Source organism: Centrocercus urophasianus, unplaced genomic scaffold, assembly GCF_019232065.1.
Source record: "Centrocercus urophasianus isolate 14NV4802_14NV808 unplaced genomic scaffold, USGS_Curo_1.0 seq_11, whole genome shotgun sequence".
Classification (NCBI taxonomy): domain Eukaryota; kingdom Metazoa; phylum Chordata; class Aves; order Galliformes; family Phasianidae; genus Centrocercus; species Centrocercus urophasianus.
In genome coordinates this window covers 44970854-44977003 of record NW_024884253.1, presented here as the reverse complement: position 1 = coordinate 44977003, position 6150 = coordinate 44970854, and positions in this window count along the sequence as shown.

The window sequence follows — 6150 nt, the reverse complement described above, 5'->3', positions numbered from 1 at the left end:
TGCCTTGACAGAGACACTGTGCTGGCCATGTTTGTTGCACAGGGTCTTCCCTCCTCTGAGTGTGATTTAATCCAAGGCCTCTCCATCCCTCTGTCTTCATCCTTCTGCAGTGCTAAGCCTATACTTGTGCCTCTGGGCTGGAGGTAGGAGCGACAGCCACAACATATGCTCCGTACTTGGAGACTATGCCCCATCCTTGGAGGCATTCAAGGTCAGGCTGGATCAGGCTCTAAGAACCTGATCTATCTGTATGTACCCCTGCTCATTGCACAGGAGTTGGACTGGATGACCTTTAGGTTTCCCTTCCAATTCAAACAATTCTGTGATTTTATCAGTTCCAGTAGGCTCCGAACTGTCATGGTCAAACCATCCTTGGCCAGGGGATTCTCTCAGCCTCAGCTCATAAATTCCCAGGCCAGCATGTTCATCTGAGTCATGTCTCTCTGGTTGGAGGAGCTTACTGTACTCAGATGGGGTCAGAAGAACCTAGCAAACTGCACCCACATGCTAACACCTCAATAAATGCCCTCAAGGTGGGGATCACAGGGTCTCTGCTCCATGTGCACACTGAAACCCCCTGTGATGTGGAAAAGAACTGCCCATGCTACAGTTTGGCCGCTGCCATTCAGGGGCAATGTTCACACAGGTAAATGTTTTTCCTGTGGCCTGACTCACAGAGCTTTTAGAGCTAGAGACTTTGTATGAGGCCTTTTCCAGCCTCTGGCACCTTGCTTGCTGCCCATGTGAAGCAGCACCCTTGGGTAGAGGAATCTGTCTTCAGAGGTTCAGGGGGGTGGCAGTACCTAGGTGAAATTTGTTTTACAAAGAGGAGGAGAGGGATGAAATACCAGAGCATTCAAAGGAATGGGGAAACCATGACACAAATAGAAGAAATGTACATTGTCTCAAATCACACCAGGGTAAAGCTGTCCTTCAGGTAGACAAGAGCATCTCCAGGAAGGACTCTAAAACTGAGAGGCATCAGATCAGCTTGAACCTGTTTGCTCAATGAGCTGGTGCTGCAGCAAAAGTGGTTTGCTAGAGATATACCAGATATATGCCAGAGTAAAATCAATGCAGGGATGTCAAAATATTGCCTTAAACGTTCACTGATCAAGTAAAAGGGACTATAAAATCTCCTTAAAGTTGGTGTCTGCTTTAGTGAGCAACTCAGGGCCCTGGAAAGCCCTCCAATAGCAGAAGCCTGGGATTAATTACTTCTCATCCCAGCACCGCTGTTTCCGTGACTTCTCCCTGTCTGTCTATCTAACAGTGCTGCGGCTCCTCAGGCCAGGGGCTGCTTCTCATTGGAATTTTGCATGTTCCCAGGCTCACAAAGCCATCCTGGTTGTTCCACAATTCGAGCAGCAGCAGCAAACCAAACCTTTGGGCACACTGATGTTGACAAGTAACATCGCTGCCCATGTTGACAGAGCGGAGACATTGATGTTTCTTTCCCAGTTTTATTTTATTGTTTGGCTTTGGAAAAGAGCAGAAGCACATAACTACAAGGATGGGAGATTCTCTCATGTCCCCACTGCATATTTCAGTCAACCAAAATTAACCTCTTCTCGGGAGACAGAGATGCAGTGTGCAATGAGTTATGGTGAGTGTGGTGAATGTGGCAAGGAGAGAGCACAGCAAAAAGAAACACAATTCACAAACAGTAGAAACACAAGAAGCTTCTGCAGGTAACCCGGTGAAAAACATAGAGCAGCTGTAAAGAGCTACCTGGACTGGAAAAAGGACTCTTCACAGTAGCCTTTGTGGAACTTGACAGATGGGAAGAAGCATTCGACAGATACCTTGTGCTGCAAAGCTCTTGTTATCCTTTTAATTTTGCTGAAAGAGTTCTGAGGCTGGAAATAGTGTAGAGAACACAGAGTAAAGGTAAAGATCTGTATTCATGCCATGAAAGAGATGGACCATCTATGGTCAGAGCGCCTGTGCTATGCTTTCTCGCAAAGGCTGTGCTGTTAGACCATCCCATTACAAAACCAAAACCCAAAATCTGGTGTCCCACGTTTCACCTCTGTCCCTACCTGCCAAAGGGTTCCCAGATGTGCAGAACACATTTGTGTTCTGCAGTAAGGGGAGAGGTGGTTAGAAGGTGGCCCAGGATGTTGTTGTAACACGCCAAGCATTGGGCAAATCATCTAAAATCATTGTTGGCACTTTAGGGAACAGCAAACACAAGGTTTGGGGTCTGAAAGGTTCTGCAGGTCTTTTCTATCTCAAGCCACATGTGGATGTAACATTGGCAAGAAATAGCAGCTTAGAACCTGAAATAACACTCCTTACATCTGCTTGTACTCCTTTCCTTCCTTTCCAGCCCCGGCCCTGAAACTGCGAGTGGAGGGCTGGAGTGACTCTCCTCGTGGTGCCAGCAGCAGTGGGAACTCCCACCCGGCACTAACTGGTTAAGAATAGTCTTTACATTTTCCCTAGCTGCCGTGTTCCAGGGAACTTGAATTAACAATTCACCAAGCATGTTAGTTTTGAATGACTGCATTGAAATCAGCACAAACTCAAACAAGCCCTATAAAAAGCCAAAGCTTTATCGTGTGCTTGGTGGTGGCAGAAAGAAGGCCTGTGGGAAGGAAACAATACCCGCCTGAGAGGGGCGAGCGGTTATCTGCTGGCCATCAGCACAGGACGGCCGTGTTATTTTTCCGTCAGCTCACCATGTGAGCAGGCTATGGTGTACAGTACCAGGCTGTGCAAAAGCCCACAGCCGGGTCCTTCTGTTTGTAGGGCTTGCTGACATAAGGTGGAGTTCAGGTTATTGTGGTGTGGGACGTTTCCTGTCCCAGCCACAGATAAGCACAAATCCCAGCAGCCTCATGGGCTCTCTTTGTCCTGGGCTGGAGCTACATAAAGCCTGTATACGGCCAGCCTGGGGTGAGAGGGCTCTCATCCCATAGCCCATAGATGCTTCTCCATGTACCTATCATCCCGTGAACTTTTTACCTCTGGAGGAGAGGAGGATGAGTCTGAGCTGAGGAGAGCTGCCAGTGAGTGTGCATTCCTTCACACAAGGAGTAAAAGGATTAAACCCAACTGCTAACTGCGAGCCTGGTGCATACTGGCCGAGGTGCAAATGAAGGTCCTGCTATGGAAACAGCTTTAAGCTCACTTTGTGTCAACCAGCTTGATGTCAGCACGATGTCTCTAAGCCACTCCTGCCCATGTCCTGTGTATTGTATTAGCATGGAAATTGCTGCTGACATGGAAAAATTACATGTTAGCCTGGAAAAGGCAGAGCACACTGAAAGGATAGGCTTTTTCAGTGCTTTGAGTGACAGAGACATCCCAGCAGTAAGCATGGGACCCAGCAGCCCTGCACTAACCCTTACCTTGTTGTGTCCCACCAGCAAAGCAGGGGAACCACGGCCCCATTCGGGCGGGCTCCACTGCTTCATCCCAGCACCAGATGTGTTATCCCAGCACCAGCTTAGAGCAAGCCAAGGGACAGAATGGGAATCCCTTGTTTTCAGGGCTGAAGTGTCAGGAAGTGTTACAGAGTGACTGTATTTTGCTCAGTAGGATGAAGCCTCCTATCTCCTCCTTAACTGGAACCATAGCTTGAATGTCTTGCTGGCTAGATCTCAGGATGCATTAGATACATCTGTTCTTGCCTCTGCCTGGGCCTTCTTTTTACTGCTAATGCTTATAAGGTACAGGATGTTGCATTTCTCTCACAGTAACACATAAAGGCGTGCCATCCAGATAGGCATCACAGCAGACTCTCTTTATCCAGAATTCACTTCACTGCGTTCACACCAGATTGGAAATCAGCAACGTCATCATCAGCTACACACTTCTGTTTGCTGCAATCATATACCCTGTTTCACATGAAACTTGGAAGGAGACCACCAACCCTGCTGCCTCTGTGACTTATCAGACAGGAAGGTTCCTCCTCTTCCAATCAGGCTCAGTTGGAAAAATAATCTGAATAATTATTTCTGCTCACCTTTAACTGTAGCCTCAATGCCTCACACACAAATTATTCAGCCAGTGGAATCAGCCCAGATCTACTTAATGCAAATGTTAATTTATCAGGTGTTTCACCTCTCCTAAATGCTCATCTTGATCAATTTGAGGCTGGCTGGTGGATGTGGTTTGTGAAAGGTGCTGAGAGTTTGTTGCCTAAAAAGTCTAATAAAATTAAGTGCTGCGACGATGACTGTAGTCAGAGCTACATCTGCTTCCTCTGAAAAATTGCGAGCATGGAACATACCAGGCTGGGAGGGACAGAAAAAATAAACAAATTCAATTAAAAAAAAAAAGCCCTTTGGCATTACAATGGGTGGCACATCCATTCATGGTACATCCCAGCGCCACCTCACATCCTTGTCACGATGTGGGGATGTTATAGGATTGATGGAGAAGGAGCAGGGTGGTGTGGGACAGTAATGGATCTCTGGCCAAGGAGGCTGATCCAGCAGGTCCTTGTGCCTGTAGAGTCTTCCTGCACCTTAACCCTCCCTTCCGCCACTGGAGAGAAATGTTTGGAAAGATTTTCAGAGTGACCTTCCTCCTCCTCCTCGTTAAATTTAGCTCAATCTTGTAAAGCTCAATCAGGAACAGCAATTAGAGGGCTGAGTGTTTTGGTTTGCAGTTATCTGCAAGGTCAGTGGGAAGTACACTTTGTGTTGGTGAAGGTTCCTTGGTTCTCCTGCAGTTTAAACACAGAGGCAGTATGTTAAAAATAAAAACAAAATGTGCTCGCCTGTCCTGACTCTCACAAATTTAAATCCCTTTCTACACCCCCAAATTTGTACCTTTCCTTTGCAATACTGATAAAACATAACCAGCTATGTTTAATGGAGGTTAGCTTTGATGAAAGTCGGGGAAGTCAGTGAACGACCTGCCATTGTTCAGGGCTCCCAAAAGCCTCAGAACCCTCCACCCCTATGGGGATCTCCAAGAAGATGACATACTTCTTGGCTGTGGATGAGGATTTTCACTGCTCATCACTCTGGGGACATGCATAACTGCAGTCCACTGCCACTGCCTCGACCTGTGAGGGCAGCCCATGTCCTATCTCACTCCTCTGTCTCTTTTGCCTGTCTTTGTTCATGTAATTTCCATTGTAGCTAGAACTCTTTTCTTTAATGGCTGAAATGTGTCTTTTGGTATTTTTAGCCGAAAGCTTGGCAGCTTGGCAGCCCCTGGGCATTTTGCCACCTCCAGCAAAAAATGTGCATCGTCCCGATAAGGATTTCAATGCTGTGCTTGGGGGGCCTGTGTGCAGGGAGAGTGGTCTGCTGGCTGCCTGCTCCAGAGGCTCAGGGCTATTCCTGGTAAATCCCATCACACCCAGCCCTGACTTATTGCACCTTGGGTAGAAAGGTGTAGCAGGAGGCCTTCCTGGGCGAGCTGTGTGAGCAAAGCAGGAGACAGCTGTCATATGGCTAAAATTGTTGTGTTTGTTTTTTTTTTTTTGGCTGGGGCAAAGTAAACGTAGCAGCTGACCCCCAAAATCTGCCTTGACAGGGGCAGTGATGGCTAGCAATGGGTGGAGTGCAGCACACACAAGACAGGACATTTTGGAGATCATAAAAACTTAGGCACCAAATATGCTTATCTGGCCATGATCAGCACAGTCACCTTCATTGTCAAGGAAAGGAGAGAATCTCCCTCAGGACATATTTTCGGGGATAACACGGATACTCTAAATGGTCTTCAAATAGGCCTATCTTCCCTATCGGCGCTCTAGGATAGGGAGCCGCCAGGCTGGCAGCTGTGCTGGCCTCTCCCAATCCACAACGCCCGGACCAGGGCCTGTAAGGATGGGACAGGCATCATCTCTGTCCCTGGACAAACAGCTCTGTCACTGCTCTGTTCAGAGTGGAATAATTCAAGGGTAGCAGTGCCTGAGGGCTGGTGGCATGCTGGATGCGTGTGTGTGTGTATGCACTGAACAGAAGGACAATTTCTTCTGTTCTATTAAGAAAGATGCTCTTTTTTTCCTTCCAACATGAGGTTTGCTTTTTTGTTTTCGCTAACAGTGATTCAGTCTCAGAATTGTTGCTTAACCAACCTTTTCCCACCTGCTATGTTCAGCTGATTATTCTTGCCTAATTGTAAATCCTTGCACTGTTACCCACTGAGTTTCATCAAGTTTTCCCCTTTTCCTCTCCTCTC